The sequence below is a fragment of the Protopterus annectens genome, chromosome 2.part0 (genome assembly GCF_019279795.1).
Source record: "Protopterus annectens isolate FY-2018-M chromosome 2.part0, PAN1.0, whole genome shotgun sequence".
NCBI lineage: Eukaryota > Metazoa > Chordata > Ceratodontiformes > Protopteridae > Protopterus > Protopterus annectens.
This window is the reverse complement of record NC_056728.1, coordinates 47,549,171-47,572,461: the sequence shown is the minus strand read 5'-3', so window position 1 is coordinate 47,572,461 and position 23,291 is coordinate 47,549,171. Positions and strand designations below refer to the sequence as shown.

General features: G+C 37.6%; 1 long non-coding RNA gene across 1 annotated transcript in view; it reads right to left on the bottom strand.

The window, feature by feature from the left end:
• Positions 1–23,291, bottom strand: part of LOC122792946 — a 92,447-nt gene that overhangs the window by 31,034 nt on the left and 38,122 nt on the right. The window contains exon 3 of the long non-coding RNA XR_006363430.1: positions 19,242–19,612. This is a non-coding gene — a long non-coding RNA (uncharacterized LOC122792946). The remainder of the gene's footprint in view (positions 1–19,241; positions 19,613–23,291) is intronic.

Here is a 23,291-nt window from a genome sequence, read left to right as displayed (position 1 = left end):
TTTTATAGTGTATAAAGAGAGAAAAAAGGAAACTTGCATAAGGATATTTCCCATCTTTTGTGCCAAAGGGAGGCAACATTGATTTTTTAATAATGGGACTCAGTATTCTGGAGGTCTCACTAATTAACTCCGCATGTGTTATTTAATTCAAATATACTTTCCTTGTCTGTTTCTTCTGTGTTTTGATAATCTAGATATTTTATGCCTATATATGTATTAATCGATTACCTTACTCATACAACAGGCCACTTAATAACCTGACATGACTATGTCAAATGTAGTATGTGTGAATGTAAATAGATGCCAACTCTATAAATATTGTCAAGACTTAAGCTGTATAGTTTTTTATCTAAATGCGATTATAGTTGCTAATCACTGTAATTGATTGCTACAACTAAGATATATACTTTCTTACTTGTATTACTTTCAGTCATGTTCTGTGCCAGTATTGTTTCTTTACCCATTTGTAAATTTTGCTGTGATTTGCTTGACTAACTATGCTATGATTTGCCTGTTTCTACATGCATGTGTAAACTGAGTTTTGTATTGCTTTATTGCTGTTGATCTTCTGCCTGACTGGCTTGGGTTGCACCTGGAAAGGATCTATGGACCAGTATAATTATTTGCATAGAAAATGTAAAAAATATAAATAAACAAATTAAAATGTACATATTGTGTATGTTGTATGTATATACATACATACATACATATATGCACTATGATATATATATATATATATATATATATATATATATATATATATATATATATATGTGTGTGTGTGTGTGTGTGGATCTACTTCACAAGCTCGAAGTTTCAAACTTCGAACTGCAAATGGTAGAGACCATAAGATTGAAGTTTTGAAACTTCAAATTTGTAATTAAAAAAAAAAATAAAAGCAAAAAAATGTTTTTTACATTTTTGCAGGTGGCCAAGCCTCCTTGCACCCCCACACCCCCCACCACTAAATAAATATATCAAGTCAGAGATCGCAGTAGAGTGAGGAAAATGGTAAATTTCCATTCCTCGTTGTACGGCAATCTCCATTCATAGGTTCATAGGTTGTGTACTAGGCTAATGGCCCTGGAGCCTTTACAAGCCTAGCCTGTAGAAGTGCCCTGGCATTGTGCCACCCGACATTAGTAACCAGTGCCTCTATCAAGTAGAGCCACTGGAGTGATTCCCAGGGTGAACTTTCTATTTCCCATTCACTCATCAAGATTTCTCTTGAAGAGGGCCAGTGAGGCGCTCTGCTTGACATGTATGGGAAGTCTATTCCAGAGCACGGGCAGTCTCTGGGTTATGAACCTGTCCCTCCAGCATGTTCTGTTGATTGTGGTAATGAGGTTGAGGTCTCTGGAGCATGTGGTCTGGAGGGATTGGGATTTCTTTAGATGTAGCATTTCTAACAGAGCTGGGTCAGACATGGCTTTGTGAGTCAAGCAGAGATCGCCACTTAGTAGATGGTATGAGACAGAGATTAGCTGGAATTATTTGAGTCTGTCCATGTAGGACATGTTTAAGACCTAGGATCCTCTCTGTGAGGTACTTTTCTGGCCTTTTCAGCTGTTGCATGTGTCTAGTGGGGCACATGCCAAATGGGGTAGAGAGAGAGAGAAATGATGACCCCTTTCTACCTGGATGCAAAACCCATGGTAATGAGATGTGCAACATAGAAGGACGTTCTGACCACAGTGGCAATGTGATAGTCGAAGGAGAGGTTGCTGTCAACCTGTGTCCACAGATCTCTTATAATGCCTTCAGTGCTCAGTTGGCTCACATTGATGTGGTAATTAGTGGGAGCTGAGTTTTTCCCAAAGGGGATGATGATGCATTTTTTGGCATTAAGCTTAAGGCCATGGTTTCGACACCAGTCATTTGTTTCAGTGAGGCCTTTCTGTAGGATATCTACATCAGTTGGGGAGTTAATAATGGTTCCCAGCTTGCAGTCATCTGCAAACATGGTCAGCCAGAGTCCCTCCATGTTGGCCTGGACTTCTGAGAAGTAGATGCCAAACAGGAAAGGACCCAGGACTGATCCCTATGGGACTCCATTCATGACTAGTTGGCAGTCTGACTTGTAGTCCGCTACTTTCACACTGTGAGTTCTATCTGTGAGGCAATTTGCAACCCACCTAGTGATATAGGGGTCGATGCCTAGTTTGGTGAGTTCATGAATAATTCCTGAGTGGGGAATGGTATCAAAGGCCTTGGCCAGATCGAGGTAGGCTGTATGAACTGCCTTGCCCTCATCCACAGCTCTGGTGACTGACTCAAAGAAGTCAACCAGGTTGAGCAGGCATGAGCTACCTTTCAAAACCAAACTGAGTGGGATCTAAAGTTTTCAGATTCACTATATCCTTGTTAATTAGGTCCATGATGATGTGCTCCATAGCCTTACATATCAGACTCATCAGGCTAATGGGGTGATAATTCCCAGGATCTGTAGTTGCTCCCCCTTTATGGAGAGGGGGACTGTAGCAGTGCGCCATCTAGTAGGGACAAAGCCTGAGATGAGGCTGTGATTGAACAGGGCACAGAGATGTGGTGCAAGTTCACTTTGTAGTTCATGCAGTTTCAAAACTTCAGTCTTATGGTCTTGACCATTTGCAGTTTGAAATTTTGAAACTTCGAGCTTTTGAAGGGAATCCATCTGTGCGTATGTATTAATGTCATGTATATTTATTCATTCACTGATCTATTTGGAATTATTTATGTATTTTTCATTTATTCCCAGCAGAGGCATATATATTTGGGGTTTTTTTTTTGTATATTGTTACTGGGCGCAGCACATTTGATGACTTTTTCCTTTCAAGGCATTTCCTCAGATGTCATTATTAATTAGCTAATTTACATATTTAATTTGTGAGTTATTCGGTATAAAAGGAGAGTCATTGGCATTATTGCTTTAACCTTGAAGCCTGAGGGGACAATAAGGATTTCTAGATTATTTATATTGCTTCGTTTTTCACTTAATCTATATACAGTATAATAACAATTTAAATTGTTTTCTAGCATTGCCCCAAAGCCTTTAACAATGGTTTCATTTTTTTATCAAGACATTTAATTTGTAAATATAATTTATGTCCATTCTCATAATGCTACATTAACTGGTATTAGAGGAAAGGTTTTCACCAGGCATGTGTTTGTGTTGATCTTGGAGAATATGACTTCTTTTATTGAATTACTCTTGTCACTCAGTTTGCATTCATCAGCATATTTGGTTTACAGAGTCCATTTCCTATTTTTAGATCAGAGAAGAATAATGAACGGATAAATATCCCCTGTGCAGAGACAGCTCTGTGGGACATTGCCAATAAGACATACTTATAAGCCCTCCACATTTGTTCGCTGTGTTTCATTACTTAACTATTTTTTTTACCCATTGAATTATAAATGAATTGGCAATTGATGTTTTTTTTTAATTTGTCATTTGATTTCTGCATAGAATACTAATCAGACTGATGAGTCTAAAATTATTTGGGTCTGATGTGACACCCACTTTCTTAACTAGAACCACTAAGGTCAGTAACCACTGATCAGGAATGTGTCCATCTGTTAACATTTTTGTTAACATGATTGAAAGGGGTTTAGTTATTTTTTCAGTATGTTATTTGGTGCCATGATCCTGCAGTATTTTTAAAGTCTGTAGTTATATTACAAGCACCACACTTTTTCTGTCTAGCTCCGTGACACACGTATTTGCTTATTCTGAAGTCAGTGGAAAATGTTTCTCTAAGTGCATTCCTTCATTGTTTATTGATAACATTATATTCAAAATGTTTCCTTTTCATTTCTGGCATAATTAAATAATACCTTATTGTTGGTTTCATCACTGCAAACCAAGCTGTATTCATACTTACATCAGGCAGGTTTTGATAAGAAAAGTAAGCAGGTGCTGCACATTATTTTATCTAGACTTGTTTTACAAATATATTAATTTTTAAAATCTAGGTAACATATCCTTTCACTGTTATATAGCTTACCTTTTTATTCCATCAAAGATATTTTTTGTTGAATATATTTGTTTATTTGCATCTCATCTGCACGTGCTCATGCATGCAGAAGTGATACTAACATCATTAACTGTGGGCTAAGTAGTTAAACATAAGGCAAACCTAGTTACCAAATTAACTAACACTGAATTTAATCAGTCATGACAAACATTTATCCACTGTGGTTTCCTGTGTGTAACTGTGTGAGCCTACAAGATCCAGTTCATCTACTTCAACAGATAAGACTAGCTGTCACAGGTACAGCTCTAAGACTTTTCTGTGGTCTAACTCCTCCCCCAGCTCCCATAATGCTCTTCTCCTCATTGCTCCTCCAACTCTCATGCACCACTAAACAGCTTGCATCTATTTATATCTTTATTTATGTTTTAATTCAACAGTTTATTGACTTTTCTTATTTTACCCTTCCTTTCTTGAAGATGTTCACATTTGGAGTGGTTTCAGGACTCATATGTCCAATTATTTATGTTAACATTTAAGTTTATTGTATTCTACCCTTGCTGCCCAGTTAAAGCCTAACATTTTTTCTAAGTGTTGAGGTGCAGTTTTGTCTTTTCTGGTGCCTTTTGATGGCATTATACTGTATGCGGTGCTGTCATATTTTTCTTTCTTTTACTTTTAATCGCTATGGCCATTTTGTGGAGTAGAATTGATAAGAAGGATAAACCAGAGAAATAGTATGGATTTTGAAAATCCCAGAAATTTTAGTATAAGATTCCATCTGAGTATAAGCATAGTTTTCATGTAATGTGCTTAAACACTGATCATTTGAATGCTGTTTTTATTTACACATCATTTGAGCCTATGACTCACAGAAAATGCAAAAATAAGTTAATTCTCAAAAGTGTTTTGCAAAGGGAATCTTCTTCAAATTAACTTGAAATGCAGAAAAGGAAAGAGTATAGAGTGGATAACAAGGTGTCTTCAAAATCATCTTCCAGGACTTCTGTTCTCTCTAAGGTGTCAAAAGGACAGTCTCTCCCTTCCTTCTACTGTGAATTTGACTGAGACTCAGTTGGACAAACTTTTTACTTTGTTTCAGAGGTACTGCTTTTGTTTTTCTTGAAAATGATCATTTTAGAAAATGCTGGCTGTTCTCTCCAGATCTAAGGTATTCAGTCCTGATGTTATACAGGAGGAGCAGACTCCGTCCTATCTCTTGAAGTAGATGGACTGCATCATGTTAGATACCAAAGTTATGCAGCTATAGCAATGGAGCTGAGTGATCCATGTCCATCCACTGCAACATGCCCTCCCGGCTTCCCCCATTAGTGGTTGAAGAAGGCCTGGAAGGATGTCCAGAGGAAAGTCAGCCCAAGAATTAATGTTCTCAGCTGTTTGCTGTATGTATTTTTATGGGGTACAGTTATGTACTCACTGTTCTGGGGCACCCTTAAGTTCTGTAAAAGCGGTGAAAAGAAGAGCACTATGGAAGGTAAGAGAGGTCCTAAAGGTTTTGAGCTGATGAGTACCTGTGGCGGTAGTTCTTCCTGTTGAAGGGCATGAACAAGGATCATGAATGTCTTTCTAGTAAGTATGTAATTTTTTTGACGATGTTACTGAATCTCTTGATATGGGTTCCTAATACTGACAAACTGTCTAGAGTTAGCAAAAGTATTTTATTCAGTACCGTGTGAGACTGTGATAAGTAGTCTTTTAACTATAGTCTTAAAACTGGCTTTGTGCCATCTGAATGGAGGACTGCGATGGACATCTCCCTTCGTAAGGGAGGAACTTCAACAGATCTTTGAAGCTACAGATCCATTACTCTGACTAGTCTTATTTCAACGTCACAGAAAGAATTATCATGGCAATTATCAACAAGGACATAGGAGACCTCCAGACACTGGATCTATCCCAATTTGGCTTTGCCAAAGGAAGGTCATGTTTACTGAATCTGGACTTCTTTGAAAAGGTCACTAAGTCAATGGATGATGGAAAAATGGTGCATACTGCCAACCTAGATCTGGTTAAGGCATTTGATACAATTCCCAGTTGGAAACTAGAAGTAAAAACAAACAGTGCTTGTATGGGTGCTTCACAATAAGCCTCACAAACAGTCCAAGATAAAATCCATCAACCGTTTATTAGAATAAAGTTAAGCGCTTTCATCCCTCCATCTATGCTTTGGGACATCATCAGAACTTATTGAAAGGAAATGAGGTCACTATTATATACCCCAAATTCTTCATTCAATCAGTTATTTAAATATCTTATGAATAATTAATACAACAACCTTAAAGTGGCACCTTTAAATACATATAAACCAAAAAAGGACTTTTATATTCGTTAAAAACATTACAAATTTATAAAACCTTTTGATCTTTAAAGCTTGAAAGATCTTCTTTTTAATACTGGTAGTAATGAAAAATAATCATTCAAACCTGGTGCATTTGTAGCATATAGTCTTACTATCCAGTAAGGTTCTCTTAAGTCGACATTGAGTTCCCACCACCCCCCTCTTGGACTAATAGACACGGTTTCCAAAATCCCAAACTTAAAGTTGGTAAAATCCTGACATACAAGTGTCTGTCTATACAGGGCATTGTTAGAATTATACCTAGACATAGCATATAAATGCTCGTATATTCTACGTTTTAAGGCCCTTTCCATTTTTCCTACATAAAAATATCTGCACGTCTGGCAGACAGCCATATAAACTAAACCCTTAGTGTTCCAATTCCCTATTTGTAGTTTAATTGGTCATGTTCTACCTTCGATCTGTACCACATCACTATCTATTATAAAAGGGCACTGTTTACATGTTCCACATCTATGTGTACCTTTCCTCTCTATGGGCTTCTGTGGGATATTGTGCTCAATGTAATACTTAATATTTTTACCTGTTTTATGTACAAATTGTGGGCCTTGCCCCACCAGGTTGAATAATTCTGTGTTACCCCTAAATATATTCCAGTTATTCCTAATAATAGATTTTATAGTGGTTTCTCCTTCACCAAAGGGAATAACCATACTTAAACTGAAACTAGAGCCATGTGGTGTATGGTCAACATTTGTTGTAACTGTACCACTACAAAGAAGGGGTTTATATTTAATATACCATAAATCCACAATACTTTTAGTAGTTTTGGATAATGAAGTCTCTGGATATCCTCTGTTTTTAAACATACTAGTGATACTGTCAACTTCTTCCAAAAATAATTCCTTTGTCGAACACATTCTTGCAGCTGTAATAAGTTGGCCCCTATGTATATTTTTCTTTTGATAATATGGATGACAACTATGAAAATCTAGGTAGGCATTCGAAAAAGTGGATTTTCTAAAAATGGTGGATGTGAAAATCCTCTTTTCTTTATCCTTCGAAATCAGCACATCCAAAAAATTCATACTATTTATAGAATGTTCAGAAGTAAATTTAAAGAATGGTGACATTTCGTTAATATATTTAACAAACTCTTTAGCCCTATTTTCATTACTTTTCCAAACAATAAAAATATCATCCAAATAGCGGAAATAACCAAACCACTCATCTTTAAAGGAACTTGTAAATATGTATTTTTTCTCCCAAGCAAATAAAACTAAATTGGCGTAAATGGGGGCACATGTAGCCCCCATCGCTACACCTTGAACCTGCTTGTAATGTTCACCTTCGAACAAAAAATAATTACTAGATAAAATATATTCCATAGAAGTCATAATGAAATTAATCATGGTATTATTCAAAGTAGTTAAGGCTCTAATAGCATCGTGAAAAAGTTCTAACCCTTCACATTGAAGTGAATAAATCCACTACATCCACTGTGCTTAAGACACCTTTTTCAGTATTTGTTTGTTTGTGTCTTTCGGCTTTTTTTGGTTAGGGGTCGCCACAGCGGAACTTCAGTCTGCTAATGATTGGCAGTAGATTTTTACGTGCTGCCTTGCCGGGCCTAACGCACAACCTATACCACTCGTTTTTAAATGTCATCAAGAAATCCGAAGAATCGAGAAGTAAATGGTCGATCCCTTTAATTGAACTTTTCAAAATTCTATCTGCAAAAACACTTAATGAATAGGTACTACTATATCTTGCAGAAATAATAACTCTAAAAGGAGGTTGTTGGACTGACTTATGTACCTTCGGAATACCGAAGGCAACTGGTGTGGTGGGGTGTTGTGAAGACAAAAAGTTGTATAAATCTTCAGAAATGGCCCTCTGCAGCAAATAATCTTCTAAGAAAAGTTGAATCTTTCTATGCACTATCAAAACTTCGTTGCGAGAAGCCACCTGATATTTTTCTGTATCTGAAAATATCTGAAAAAGTTGATAGACATAGTCAATGTTGTTGAGCAAAACAACCCCACCCCTTTGTCAGGCTTCATAATTCTGATTGAATTAACTTGTCTACGCTTATTCAACAGTCGGAACTCTTTTTTTTTTTATAATAGATAGTGATGTCATACAGATCGAAGGTAGAACACGACCAATTAAACTACAAAAAGGGAATTGTAACACTAAGGGTTTAGTTTATATCGCTGTCTGCCAGACGTGCAGATATTTTTATGTAAGGAAAATAGAAAGGGCTTTAAAATGTTGAATATACAAGCATTTATATGCTATGTCTAGGTGTAATTCTAACAATGCCCTGTATAGACATACACTTGTATGTCAGGATTTTACCAAGTTTAAGTTTGGGAATTTGGAAATTGTGCCTATTAGTCCAAGGGGGGTGGTGGGAACTCAGTGTTGACTTAAGAGAACTTTACTGGACAGTAAGACTATATGCTGCAAATGCACCAGGGTTGAATGATTATTTTTCATTACTACCAGTATTAAAAAGAAGATCTTTCAAGCTTGAAAAGATCAAAAGGTTTTATAATTTTGTAATGTTTTTAACGAATATAAAAGTCCTTTTATGATTTATATGTATTTAAAGGTGTCACTTTAAGGTTGTTGTATTAATTATTCATAAGATATTTAAATAACTAATTGAATGAAGAACTTTAGGTATATAATGGTGACCTCATTTCCTTTTATTAAGTTCTGATGATGTCCCAGAGCATAGATGGAGGGATGAAAGTGCTTAACTGTTTTTTCTAATAAACTTTGGTTTATGGATTTTGTCTTGGATTTTGTGAGGCTTATTGTGAAGCACACGTACAAGCACTGTGTGTTTTTACTTCGTGTTGTGTTCGTAGTGCTTTTTTCAAACGGGTACATTCATTTTCCAACTTGGAACTAGGTATAAACCCCTTTATAGCATGCTGGATAGCTAGTTGGCTCACTGATAGGCCTCAGGAGGTTAGAATCAGTGAAGCCACGTCCATAAAGAGGCCGGTCACCACTGGAGTCCCTCAGGGCTCTGAGCTAGGCCCATTCTTCTTTGGAATCTACTTCTGAGATGTCAAAACCAATGTCAAAGGCCTCTGGCTAACCAAGTCCACAGATGATTGCAAACTGGGAGCAGTCATTGAATCCCCCAAGATGAAAACACCTTCCAGGAATGTCTAACACAGACAAATACTTGATACCGAAGCCATGCCTTAAAACTTAGCACCAAGAAATACATTACAGCACCTTCTGGTAAGTCTGCCACTCCAGGTAACAATGTCATCAATAAAACATCCTTAAAAGTTGATTCACTAGTTGGGTATCTGGGAACTCAAGTAGTAAGAAAGACCTTCTATGTTGCTAAACTTATAAGCAAGGGCATGGAATCTAGGTCCAGAGAGGTCATCATATCACTGTACTTGGCCCTCATCAGACTCATCAAAGAGTATAATGCCCCCCTCCAGCATGCATCTGACCAGACACATGCAACAGCTGGAAAGTCCACAAATGCTCCATAAAAAAAAATACAAGGAGTAAACGAAATATCCTGCACTGATCACCTCAAAGCCCTGTTTCTTTAATTGGTATCATATAGACTTCTGGGAGATGATCTTGGCTGGCATATAAGGCATCTCTGAACCCTGTTTTGATGAACCTTTTGCATGTCTGCAAAACAAACTGCATCGGAACTACTAGATTAAAAGACCTAAATTTTGCTTACAACATAAATAGGACATGTTGGAGAGACAGATATGTTTCTCAGGGAATTCCCATTCTCTGGAGTATGCTCCTATTCACGTGAAGCAGAGTTCTTCTCTGTCCCTATTTAAGCACAACTTGGACCAAAAGATGGGTTATCAGAAATCCAGCTCTGGTCTGGCTCCAATGTCTCTGATGGACAAAGACAATTAGCAAATCACCCCCTATATAAATTAAATTTTTGTGGTTCACATTTGGGTTACTCAGCTAGGCTTATAATGGCCCTAGTGGCCATTAACTTAGTATACACCTATGAACTTATATCTAGTAGAGCAGTGATTCATCAATAGAGGTTATAATTTGGAGACGAGGCCTATTACTAACAGTGTGCCTGAATTCCTGTCAGGGTACAAATGTTGACCTCTATAACTACTAAAAAACATGCTGGCAAATTGGTTCATTGGCTGTATGAAATTGTACACACACACACACACACACACACACACACACACACACACACACACACACACACACACACACACACATGCATGCACACACACACTCTGCATCAACATTTTTATGGGTGAAATTCTAGGTCAACTCAGTCTCAGAGTTAAGAGAATAGTTCTTTACCCTGAGGTTCCAACTACCAAAAAACTAACACTGCAGCAGACTTTAATGTTAGGGCATATTGATGTTTTTGCTGTGATTATCCACACTGAAAATGTCTTTGAAAGACTGCAGGCTCCCAGTTGGATCAGTGGTCATCTAAATGTCTCTCTTGCACAAACACTTCTTTCTGATAGTCACTTTATTAAATAATGTCACAATTAAGTTATTTACAGAAAAATGGTGATTCGTGTAGCCAGCTACAATGGACTGTTGAAAAACGTCAATTATTTCCATAACACAAAATCAGATTATGTTTTTGCGGGTTGGTGCTCAGTTCATATGAGCTGCTATACTACCAGCAGAATGCTTCTGATCACAACTTGATTTACTGGATCTGACTGCAACACCAGGCCCACAAGAACTAGGATAAGAGTATTCGTCTTCATTGTGTTAGAACCTGTTCTGCTAATTGTACAGTGATATTGTGATTTAAATTATTTTGATTTGCAATTGTTGGTTTTCTCTGTTGAGAGGAAAGGTGGTGGCAAGGCTTCTGATTATGTTATACCTTTAAATGAATGTTTTTTGCTACTGGCCCATGTGCTCCTTTAATCATTTCAGGCATTAACTAGTTTGCTATAAGTTGAGCATCTCTGCACATTGTCATGCTTGCACAATGGCCCTGCAATGTGCACCCCATAGATCTAAGCAAACTGTTAATTTGCAATCTATTCCTTTGTTAATTAATAACTGCTGTTATGACTGGGTTACAGAAGCACTTAACAGGGGAGCAGAAGTAGATGTAGCCCTACCTGGACTTCAGCAAGACCTTAGACTCCATTCCACAATGGAGGCTGATAGGAAAACTGGTGAGGAATTAGAAAGTTGCATGACTGGATGGTAGAACAGTGAAGACTGTGGTGCTGTGGTGAAGGGGATAATGACAACAATTAGGGGTGTGACTAGTGCAGTATCATAAAGATCTGTCCTGGGTTCAGTAATATATACTCAATCAATGTGACGAAATGCTGAACATGATCAGCCTCTTTGCTGATGTCACAAAGTCAGATCCAGTGGTGCAGGATGGGAGAAAGAATCTAGCAAATAATTTATAAAAGGTGAATAAGAGAGCAGAAAGGTGACCATTGAGGTTCCATGCAAACAAATGCAAAGTCGTGCAGTTAGGTCGCAGCATCGCTGGTGTGAACTGTCAGGTGGGAGGAGTGGAACAAGTGACAGTGGAGGAGGAAAAGTATCTTGGTGTGTAAAATAACATTTTGTTTGGATCACCAGGAGCAGAGTGACAGTGCAATGTCACCAACAAATAGAATATTGGGCGCACCTTCTGGGAGGGATATATTCCAGAACAAAGAGATAATGCTTCCACTCTACAGAGCCTTAGTCCAACCACACCTTGAGTACTGTGTGCAGTTCTGGTGGCCATATAAGGGAAGGGACATCAGGCTGCTGGAATGAATTCAGAGAAAAGCTAGGAGAATAATCCATGGGATAGAGAAGTAAGACATATGACCAGAGGTTAGAGAAGCTAGATGTCTTCTCACTTAAAAGCAAAAGAGACAGTAGGGACTTTATATTAATGCATGAGACCATGGCAAGGAAATGTGAAGTGGTCATTTCAAAGGGGAAGGACAGATGGGGTGGGAGAAAGGGACACACTTCCATGGATGTCTAAGAGTGTGGACCCATGTAATGAACTACCTATGTGAGTGGAAGAGATAACTCCACAGAGACTTTCAAAAAGGTATGGATCAGGTGAAAGAGGGAAAAAGGGATGGTAGGGATAGAGGGGATGTAGAATGTTTAGGGACTTAAAGGGCATACTAGTAGGCTTATTTGCCCTTCTTTGACCCTGCCATCTCTCAGTCATAAACACCTTCCCAGCCAATCAATTCATTTGTTTCCCATCACTGGGTTGAGGATCAAGCAAGAGGGCCCATCATTTAAACAGCCACCAGGGATCTTTGCAGTTTTTGGTTTTATGGCCCTATCTCCTAAATGCAATGAGTAAGCTCTGAGGAGAGAAGTGACATAGGCTAACCATAGAGAATGTCCCTTCATTTCTATAAGGATTGTTTCCTTCAGGTAGCTCTGTCCCTCCTAAGCACAAGTAGTACTTTCCTTAGTGTGCACCAAAAAACTCACACCAATTCTGTGTGCCCACAAGTAAGCACAATACTTTCCCCCATATGTATATGACAAAAAATAAGAATTTGACAATAAAACTGAAAGCAATATGAAAATAAGTGGAAACTGAACAGCTGAAATTACTCTAATTATGAGCAGCAGTTTTCAGTGATTGGTTATAATTTTCAGTGACTGGTTTTATCCAAAAACTAGACTTTTCCAGCCTGATAAATTTTCAAATACTGAACTCTATTTGTAAGAACTGTTCAGTAAAAAAATTACTTAATGAAAATATTCAAGAAAAATATCAGCAGTCTTAAGTGAAACTTTTAACCTATTACACTTTTGACTCTAAAGTTGCAACTATTCCATTAATATCATGAAGAGACCAAGCAATAAGGAAAAGCCAAACACAGTACAGAGACTAATCAGCATTTAACCAATCAAAACCCAACATGGAAACTTGGGATCCAATCAGAAGTTACAGAACCAAGCTGTGCAAAAGATTTCAGAACTAGTGGAATTGGAGATATACTATTGGACCTCTGCAGCTCTGTGTTAAGTGTTGTTAATATAATTATCTATAAAAAATTATAAACTTGATAGTCAGGTAGATATCAAAAGAGAAAACTGTGTAAATAATAGAAGAAGTGGAGCTGCTCAAGGTAGCAGAAAAAGAGATAAAAATTAATAATGGGCACATAATTATTAATAAAGGCATGCAAAACAGTATAAAATTATAGTCTCAGACCACAGCTGAAAGCAAAGAAAGGAAGTCTGCTCAGATATGATGCTTGAGCAGTAGACAGTGAGTTTTTTTTTTATTTTGCTTTACGTATTAATAGTCCCCCCACCTCTACAGGAAGCAACTTTTGATATTACCATGTGGGGGGCTGAACTAGGTTATACTCACATTCCCACAGCTGGCAAAGGCATCCAGAGAAAGAGCAAAGCATGATACCCCTGCAGTGTCAGTAATGTCTGTGTTTTATTTTACTTTATTATATTATTATTATTATTATTATTATTATTAAGTTGTCTTCTCTTGCTATCCACATTCATATTCTCAGTCTTTTACATTCTCAATACAGCAAGCAGCAGCAGTAGCAGTGCAATGTACTCTGAGGATGGGGGGAGGGGACATGCACCCTGTTTCTCTATAGTTCCTGATCATAGTCATATTGGAATACAGACATATGCATCTTCCATGTTCAGAGTTGCCATGAAGGAACAGTGTTAAGTCACAATACGGTTTTCACAGGTATCATCATTACATTTTTTTGTCAGAATTAATTAATTGAAATTTGAGAGATATAATACTGGTGGTCTCTTGGACTTATCCTTTTTGGGGATTAAAATGAAACTAGTGAAAAAACTTCTTCATTTTGGTGCTACAGGGCCCATTGTACAGCATTATTATATGAAATCTACTAGCTTTAAGTAAAAGCTGAACTTGGGTCTGAGGCTATTACTGAAATATAGGAGGTCACCATACATATTTGGAATTACCTTCTGAAGTTAGTTAAATATCCACTTATCTGTAGTAATAGTCTGCCAGTATGTGATGTAGTGATGGAACTTTTCTCTTAAAAAGTAAAGAAGTGATATATGATGGTTGTGAATCAGATTTAGTGAGATTGTTTACTTTCCTGACATATGTCCTCTCTTTGAAATGGGGTAAAAGAGTAAGAAGATAGATTACTCTAGTTATTTATAATGTTGTTTTATGGTTTAGTGCTTCCTCTTCCTATAAAACAATCTCCTGTTAGAATGGAAATATATTCTGTACTGGGAAATTGGTCCATGCTTTATCTTCTGCAACTTTAAGTATCAGATCTACAGGTTTACCAAAAGGGAAATATGTGAAAACAGAAGCATATAATAAATTATCCTTCACATTTTCTGGATATGATTCTTTTCTTAGCTGAGATGATTAGGATATGGTAATTTCTGTACCAAATGTCCTAATGGATGCATCCATTGAGTGATATGCACATTTCAAAATATTTATACTTTTCTGTGGAGGAATTAAGTATGTCTAATTGCATTTGGTATTTCCATCTGGAAGAGACTGCATTGTTTCTCGTATGGCCCTCTGTTAAAGAATTCAGTTTGAGAGAAAACTGGTTGCCCACACAGAAAGATTTGAAGGCGTAAAACCCTTCTTACTTATCTATTATGCTAGGCTCCCTGTCTGCTAATAAGGTAGCAAAGAGAATAATCTATTTCTGGAACTCTTTTAAGTTAAAGGAAAATATGACAGGTCCTGATGTTAAGTTATGGAGCAGACCAGTCTTGGTGCACTAAGTTATGCATCTGCTCTCATAGGGGTAGAAAATCCTATATCTGTACCTTATGAGTTTTCCCTCATTAGAGCCTTCAAGAGTGTGCACAACAGGAGTTCGCTTTGTTTCCTTTAACCTCATCATTTAAAAACATTGTTTTCTTTTAGGAAATGAAGGTTCCCGGGAGACCCAGTCAAATCATTTCTTTAAATGTGAAATTGTGTTGAATAGAGCCAGAAGACTGTGGCAATATGTCATCATTTGACTGTAATATATTAATCCCTGATTTGCAGACCATGGGTTCCAGCCACCCATCAGACAAACACATGAACAAAGGCCTCGTGCATCAAGTGCCTACCTTCAAAAAATATATGCTGATTATTTTCTTACAATGAGCTGTTAGGTGGCAGTAAGCTCATCTACTGTATATCAGGCACGATAAGTGTCAGCATGAAGTAGATCCATATGTCATCAAGTTTTATTTTGGTCCCAAAGGCAAATAAATCTGATTCATATAAATTTCCTCTTCATCCATTGTAGAGAGCAGAAAAGTAGATCACTCTTTTTTTCTTTTTCGTTTGCGGTATTCCTGGTATCAATGAAAACGTGCCTGAAGCTGTTTCCACTGCTGAAATAAGGATGATATGTAAATGTGGTGCTGAAACCAATGCGGAGAAGATGGCTTCCAAATCTTCAGTATCTTATATTATTTTAAAGTACTCTGTAGTGAAGAGTTTATAACAGAAGGCCTGCATCTATGGAAGGGTAGCCATTTGTGGAACAGAAAGTACTGATGTAAGATCATAGCCACCCCCCCATCTCCAAAATGTGGAACAGTACCGCTCAGAATGTGGAACAAATGGGCAAAATGTAGAACACTTACAAACAACTTCAACAAGGAAGCTGAAAGGATTGTTAAAATGCGTTTCTTTATACTTATTAATGGTCCTTTTGATGAATTATTTACCATGGATATCACTGCAGAACAACAAGAAACATGGACGTTTTAAGACTCAAGTTAAGGAGCATTCATTGTAATGACGTACACCTGAGAGGTATGTGCTGGAGACATCAACATCATGCTATGAAAGCGTTGGCTAAGATGGTTGCATTGGATTTTTATCTATTAGGCATTCCTGCCCTCTGTGGAAATGGCTGGCTCCTGTAAATGAAGAATGACTGTCTGTGGCTTTAATGAAGGTATATGTGCTGGCTGCTTTATTTCTTTATTTTTAAAACTGGTTGCGTCTATGTATAACTCTTTTTTTTGGAAGCCTTTGAGTATCTCATTGGTGGAAATGAAAGACTTGCTTTTTTTTTTTAATTTATTTTTTCCACCACTGCAGTTTTTTTTTTGTTTAGATACTTTTCCTTTTTCTTCTCTTTCACTCTTTCTCTCTCTCTCTCTCTTAACTTAGAACTAGAAAAGAACACATTTTGATTTCTCAAGACTAGATGTGGGTCTGAAAGTTTTATAAGTTTATGTAAATGTCTGCCAGTCAAATAAGTGCAAAACCTTTAAAATCTATGTTTTGCAGTTTTATTTAAACTCTTGCAATATTCACAGACACCATAGTGATGATCTCCAAGTAGGTAAAGGAGTTTATTTATTTATTTATTTAACATTTGTTGACTGGGAAAGTCCGACTAGGACAGAGCTTATTTTCAGCGGAGGCCCAGGGAGAAACACTCCAGATGCATGTGAAGTTAAGATGAAAAAGACTTTTGTGACAATTTGTGTACCACAACTACACTTTTTATTCCATTTATACATATAAGCCATTACTGTCCCATCATTTTATAACACTATAATATTTATTTCATTTTTCTATGGCAAGAAATATGCAGAGCATTATAGGAAAAAGGAGGTACATGGTAAAGCTTTAAAGGTATCAAAGCAAAATTTTAAAGGCATCAGTAAAGTCAACAGTTGACATGAGGAATAATGCCACCTGCAGTGATGGAAAGGAATGCCAGTTATGTACTTGTTTAGTGTTATGAGTATTGCTTGGTTTCATAATGAATGAAATATAAAACAGAGTTGCAAGCAAAATGTCTGTAAATCTCACACTCCTAATAGCTAGAAAATGTCCTTTGCTTAATTTCTCTAGTTGTTTAAGCTTTTTATATACCTTGGGGGAAATGGACCCTATTCATAAGTCAGGGCATAATTAAAGTGCATGAAATCAGTTTTAATCTTTGATGTTTCCCAAAAGTGCTGTTCTCAGCAACTGCAATGTACCCAGAATTACTTCTTTCTGAAGTTCATAAGGGATTAATTGTAATGGTAGTATCTGTAAGTATATTTGAAAATTCTTTTTTTATTAGCCCAATTGCTTCTACTACAACTGGAACTATTTATCTATGTTCCACGTTGCTCTAGTTTCTGCTTGAATGTCATGATATTTTATAAATGTATGGCTTTCAGTTCATAAGACACTGCAGATACTGAGCGCAGCAAATCTGGAAACCAATGGTGCTTTTGTGTTTTTCTTTTAACCAACAATTTGTTTCTTTCTTAGTTGCTGGTATGTGATGACACCACGAGATCATTATGGTTTCATTTTCATTAATCCATTGCAGTTCCTATTCTCAGTGCCAGATGTAAGACATAGGTGTGTTGGCATATATAGTAAGGAGACTGGAGAAGATCCACTGTCCATCCAAAGACTGAGAATCTTGGACTGAGACTCTGCTAGCCAACTCTTTAATGGTTTAAGTAGCCCTTAAAAAGAGCCATCTGATAAACACCCATTGGACCATCCAGCTGGTAAGGAATCTAGAGAACTGGACTGTTTTGACAAAAGCATGAATTTGTCCATTAGAACTATTTCTCTCAGGTCACTTAATTATATGACACACATGATCAGATTCCAGTGGCTGCTGGCAAATGAGATGTATGGCATGTTAAAGAGGGTGCCACATGGAGATTAGAATCACAGGCATCAGCTATATCTGCTGTTTCATATCTGTCCATGTGACTACCCCATAATACTATCAATGCAGAAGTCCAAGAAGATGGTCAGGATATGCCTGGCTCACACATTGTGACTTTGCTGAAAACTTTAATGTACCCCTCATTAATGCTTCCTTTGAAGGCACTCAGTTATTTGTCCTAAACTGAAAGTTATATTGCAGAAGAGCAAGCAAGAGGATAAGGCATTCACTGCTGTTGGTATCAAGATTCCTCCGAAGCATTTTCTAAAATCAGATGAGTGTTAGGAGCTTATGGTTTAAGAACAGCCAGCAGATGAACTTAGCTCAGAGGCTAGTGTGCATATAGTGGTTTGCAGAATGGATACCATGCTTATGGCAGAGGTGATCAACAGAATCACAGTTAATAGAGACTTGCTTCTGGAACTTCTGGAATTCTTGATGACTTGCCTGGCTGTCCCACTCTGCAGGCAGTCAGGGGTTATGTATGCCTCCATCTTCCTGTCTAGAAGGCCACAATGCAGGACAAGTGGGTGAGAGAAGTCATATCCAGAGGAACACCATACCTTTTATCTCCCTCCCTTGGCCATTATCCCTTGTTCCAGACATCCCACCACATCAGAAAGGTTCCTCTAAGAATGAGATCATCAACCTCCCATATGTCCAATTGGTCCCACCAGGTCAGACATGGTCCAGATGCTACTCTTGGTTCTTTTTCTGATTCCAAAGAAAACAAAGGACCTCAAATCAGTTTGAGACCTCAGTGATCTGAATTACTTCATTCCAAATCTCTGGATGGTCATGGTATAGTTATTAATCCATGTTTTTTGAACAAGAAATAAAAGTTCTCATTAGATTTCCAGAATGCATACCTGCACATCAAAAGAGTCCTAGTGGTAGTGGAAGAAGACAGTGTCTTCTGTGCAATGCCTTCCAAGGTAAATATTCTTACTTAGTGCAATTTGTACCACCAAACAGTTACAGTTCTACAGAATATTTAATACAGACTACGTCCACCAGTATCTCTGCCTTAAATTTCCTTACCTGTATTTCTACTGGAATTATTTGATGTGACACTCTGCATCCCGATGTCCTGCTGGTTATAGCTGTTGCCTAGCAACTGTGACTCACATGACTTGGTTCAGTAAACTGCATCTCACCTATATGCCCATTTTTCATAAGTGTAACTAAAAATGAAGAGAGACTGTACTTTGTCCTAACTGTTTCTTTATGAAATGTGTCAGTTAAATATTCAAAAACCTTCAAAGAGAGGTTACTTACCTTTTCGCCATGATTGTGACAATGGTGCAAAAGTTGCTTGAGAAATCCACCAAGTTAGTGGTGGTGGTGATGATGAGGATGATGTCCATGGTGGTGAGGATGAGGATGATGATGTCCATGGTGGTGGGGAGGAGGATGATGAGGATGATGATGTTCATGCCCATGCCCATGGTGGTGATGATGGGGACAAAAGTGTCCAGCAGGCATACTTGAGCAGGTGCACCCACTAGGTACAGGATATAAAACAGGGGGAGGGGGGCAAGGGGCTGGTGGCACTCCAGGCACTGCAGGTCCTCCTGGGTATGGATAACCAGGACCTGGTGGGTAGACAGCTGGTGGAGGATACACTCCAGGGTATGCAAGTGGTTTCCCTATATAAACAAACACACAAAAACACATCATTACTGTGTAGCAGAAAAATCTGGCTTTAAAGTCTAGATATAATGGAGAAAGGATTCTGCCTCACTGTTAGAAGTGACAGATATGATTCATCTTTCTTTTATTCAAGTCAGTGTAGCACAGTATGATGTCATCAGACAAGCTACAGTGATTAATAATTCCACAATTTTAATATAAAGGGAGTTACTTCTTCTTAAGAACTTAAGCACAATAGTAATATTCATAATTAATAGCATTCAAAACTCACCACTCCTCTCCATATTTAGAAGTTTCTTCCTCAACAATAACAGGCATCAGTGCTGCATATAGTTTAGCTGAATAGCACAGGGCTCTGATTCACATCACTTGTTAACTATTCCTGTCCTTCTCTACTTTAATTTGTTTGCTAAGCAATAACAATAACTGATTCTGGACTGATGTGACTGGAGTGATGTTCTGGGCTACAGACATAAGGATGTGTATATATATATATATATATATATATATATATATATATATATATATATATATATATATATATATATATATATATACATATATACATATATACATATATACCAAACAAATGCATAGAAAGATAGACAGATAGATAGATAGATATATAGATAGAGATAGCAATAGATAGAGATAGATAGATAGATAGATAGATAGACAGACAGACAGATAGATAGATAGATAGATAGATAGATAGATAGATAGATAGATAGATAGATAGATAGGTAAGAGCTACAGGGACAGCTTACTGTAGACTATCAGTTTCCATGCTTTTGTTTCAGGGAGAGTTGGGAGATTGGAAGAAACTGAGGTACTTATTGAAAAGAGAAACAAATATGGGGAGAGCATGGAAACTTCTCACAGACAGTAATTAGAAGATCAGAACAGAGCCTCAGGGCTGAGGCACGATCATTAGCTACTGATTGACCTCCTCTATTTAAGTGGTACATTTGGCATCAAACTGAAACATTAGTAGTCTGTGACATTGGGCTGAGGAAGAACTATAAGAAGATGCCTGACTTCAGTCATATGCTGTAGGTCATTAGAATAAATGAGTTTCAAGGGTACAAGAAGGTAAACCAGACAGCAGTATGGAAACTGTAGAGAAGAGAGAAGACATTGGGTATCTCCCATTTAAAACTGCAAGTAGTTTGCAGGCAGCACAGTGCTTTTGCATTGATTATAACTCCTCCCAGCACTTCTGTGGTTCAGTTCCTGGCTGAGGTTTCTTTTGTGCAGTCTGTACAGCCTCCCTCTTGCTTTTTTATTTGATTATGCTTCTGTTCCTTCCCACATTTCAAAGACATTGTTTGGATGAATTAGCAATCCTCCAAGTTGTCCACTGGCATGTATGAGGCATATGAATAAGCACATGTGTAAGTCCAGTCCCCTGAGATAGAGAGTTGTCCAGGATTAGTTCTCTGACTCATCTTCATACAACAATGGCATAGGTTCCATCCCTCTTACAGTCTTGAATAGAATATAGCGGTTATCAGAAAACGAATGACTGAGCGAAAGTACACAGTTTGCCATAGTGACAGTAAGGCTTATCACTGGCCTGTCTTTCTTCCCCTGGACTAAACGTGACCCATGCTTGGGGCCGATGATGAGATTGAAGCTTCTGGGGCACAATTATATTGCAGTTAAGAAGGGTTTTAGGAGTGAGCTGCATTTTCTATCCTCAGGGGAGCAGAATCTAGGAAAAACATTTAATATATGCGTTGCAGAGGTTAGTTCTTTATTCAGATGTAGTGGTATGTTTTGGAAGAAGAGGGGAGAAGCAAAAACATCACATTTTTTGAGTTAAGGGAAGCTGTAAGGAGGAGAAATAAGAAATAACTCCACTACCTAGGTCATCTGTAATAACACTAGCCTAGGCTGTCCTGTAGTTCCTAGTTCTAGTCTGAGTACTGGACTGTGCGATAGCCATTGAAGTAAGACCTTGACCACTTTGGCTGCCATGGTGACATAACGTGGATATGAAGATTTGGATGTATGGAGAATGTAGGTATGGGACTGATTCTTAAGTAATCAGTCATCATGGGAGCCGTGGCATTGAAAAACAACTTGGAAAACTTGGTGCAGAAATATCGATCAGAAATTGAATTGAACAAGTAATTTCAGAAAAAAGAAAGAAATTGTGTTCAGATGCAAACTATTGGATAAAAATGGTAGGCTTCCAGAATGTGCATTATTTTAAAATGAATAGAGCACATCTAGACAGCTGATTTCTACATGGAAACTTGAAATCTATTGTGTATGTTTGAACCTGAAAAAAACAAATATTTGATCACTTTTGCCCAGCAAAATCAATGGAATTGTACATCTCTCACTGCAACCACAAATATATGCAACACAGAGCATGTACATGAGCTCTAATTATGCCAGTCCTAGAGCATAGCAAGGAGATGCCCTTAACAATGTTATGTTCATTGAAATTAGACTGTGCATGAAATATATAGGCACTGTTTCTGCACATTAGGTGACTATAATAAAGACAATGCAAATAGTGCCCAACACACACGTTCTTCAGAGAAACTTAGCAGTAAAAGACTGGACACATACTGGTACCACTGAAGGGCAGGAGCAAGCCATACTAACATGCTGAGAGAAGGGTCACTGGAAGTGAATCAGTGACTAGTATTAGTTGATCTTTAAGGATTTTATTACAGAGATATGATCCAAAGCAACAAAAATCAATGAGATCCCACAAAGACAGGGTATGTATCCTTGAAATGTCTAAGACAATGGAGGCAAGAAGCTAGGCTTAACACAAGTTCCTATCTTTGTAGAAAAAAGATCCTCCTTCAAAGGCAGCTACAGAGTCTCGGGAGAGAGGACAGCAAGCTATTGCAGGAGACAGAGGCCTGATTCAAACCCCCCCTTACTCAGTATGTACTCACTCTTTCATGTTTCCATCACCACTATCTAACAGCTGAGGCTGTACCACCAAAACTGAGAGAAACGTTAGTTTCTGTGGAACTGGCTATTTAAAGCCATGGCTTCTAGAAATTGTGGATGACATCATTGCCATGCCATAAGCCTACATTTTGATTCAAAAATTAAAAAAATGCATTGCTCTGCATTTCCCAGACAAGAAGATTCCCCCTATCCATATAATTTCTAGTAAGGAATACAGTCAAGTTATCATCAGGAATTCACTAGTAAATGGGTTTGCTGTTGAATTTTTACTACCTATGAATTTGCTGAGACTGCAGTTCATTGAATACATTTGCCAAATTACACTTGCTTTATTGAGTTACATGTATTCTAGGGGGGGTCTATGCTCCATTTATTAACTACATGTTAATAAATGAGGCGTAGACCACTAGAATACCATGCTATTAAATATTTATCAAGCCCAACTGTGAAAGTTACTGTAGTATATTAAATGGTTTTACTAAACTACAAAACTGGCAAAGTGGGTTTTGGTGAATACCTGACAAAGAACTGACTGATGGTTTTATTACTTTAGATAGACACCGAGGTCTGCACCAGCCTTATGTAAAATCCTTGACAGTCTTACAAAAATAAAAAAAAAAATACTTTGTGATATAAGGTATCCTAGCAAGAGTACACCATGGGTTCAGAGTAGGGCATAGCACCTTAACTACCAAAAAAAACCCCCCAAAAATAAATATGCCACAACAAAAGTGC